The 1,511-nt window shown below is 32.5% G+C and overlaps 1 long non-coding RNA gene across 1 annotated transcript; it reads left to right on the plus strand.

Annotated features, from left to right (window-relative positions):
- Window positions 1–277: 277 nt before the first annotated feature.
- On the plus strand, window positions 278–1,230 carry LOC143051413 (uncharacterized). Its single transcript, XR_012970759.1, has 2 exons — window positions 278–845; window positions 1,148–1,230. It is a non-coding gene; the product is annotated as an uncharacterized LOC143051413 (long non-coding RNA).
- The last annotated feature ends 281 nt before the right edge of the window (window positions 1,231–1,511 follow it).

Consider the following 1,511-nt stretch of genomic DNA (forward strand, 5'->3'; position numbering starts at 1 on the left):
TTAAGTTTTTGAGATCTGGTCTTTTTATCTAATACTATATGCCATAGGTCAACTATATTTGGTGTATTGAAATATTTTATGATCTTTATGTCAGTCGCGCAGGTTTTATTTGACCGTGACCTCATTTTCACGGTTCATAGCACAGTGTTAAGTTTTTGTGTTTTGGTCTATTTTTCTTAAACTATAAGTAATGGGTCAACTATATATGTTGTATAGAAGCATTGTTAGCTGTACATGTCTGCCTGGCATGGTTCTCTGACCTTGACCTCATTTTCAAGGTTCATTGGTCTTTGTTTAGTTATCTTGGTTAATGTTAAGTTTATGTGACAGTTGTAATAAAGCTTAGCTTTATACTTAGGACTATCAACATAATATCAATGATTAGTATAGAAGGCGAGACATTTCAGCGTGTGCACTCTTGTTATATTTCTTTATTAAAGTTTTGTGCGAAAATTTAGTTGCTCCTGCCAGTGAATTTTGTGTTGGGCATTATTGAAATTTGAACTATCAGAACCGTTGAATGAGCGAAATAAGTTTAAGCTAGCAATCTTCAAGTATGTGTCCAACGACGAGTAAAGACGCAATGAATGGATTTGTTACACAAGAGACAACGTGAGTTTTAAAAAAAAAATCCAATTTCTATTTTTCAATTAGAGATTTTGTTTGACTTGAACTTAAACATCAAACTAATAATCTAGGTCGAATTTCAAACGATCAGAAAAGCTCAATAGCTGATAATTTGTCGTACATAAGTTGATTTCAAATATAAAATAAGATATTGGATAGTATTATAACGACTTAAGACTAAGTTAGATTTAAATAAATCTTGAATTTCACCATATAAGGCAGCAACCATTTGATTTTCTGGGGGGGGAGGGGGGCTATGGGTTTTTTTTCTGTGCAAACTTTTTTTTTCGCCTGCGGCGAAAAACAATCTATTTTTTTCGCGACAAGTCGAAAACAATTTTTTTCTTTCAATTTTAGCATTACATATAGTGGCAGCTGAGGGTGAAACAAACAATTTTTTTTTCTCAAAATCAAAAACAAATTATTTTTTTCTCCAAAAACTGGAAACAAACTTTTTTTTCCAAAAAAAACCATAGCCCCCCCCCCCCCCCCCCAGAAAATCAAATGGTTGCTGCCGAAGTGCTTGGGTGCAGCGAATAATGTCATCTATAATTAGTAATTATTTACTTGTTTTTTCTTGTAATAAATAATGAAAACAACTAATACCTATCTTGTTTGATCAACGCCAGATATTGACTAACAAATTCAGAAAGAGGTAAGTAAATCACTAGGAGCAGATTTATATGTCTCGACTGTAAAAGACAAAGGCGAATAACGAGAGACCAAACAATAGAACACAAACGGTCGACAGAATACTAATGTTATTAACGTTTTTAACGTTAACATCAACATTTCTTTGTTGCAGTTTAATATATTTAAGGAATGACTGTAATATTTTTTCTGTCTATGAAGAAATAACATAAAACATTTGGTGCACACTGAAT

Source organism: Mytilus galloprovincialis, chromosome 1 (genome assembly GCF_965363235.1).
Source record: "Mytilus galloprovincialis chromosome 1, xbMytGall1.hap1.1, whole genome shotgun sequence".
Lineage (NCBI taxonomy): Eukaryota > Metazoa > Mollusca > Bivalvia > Mytilida > Mytilidae > Mytilus > Mytilus galloprovincialis.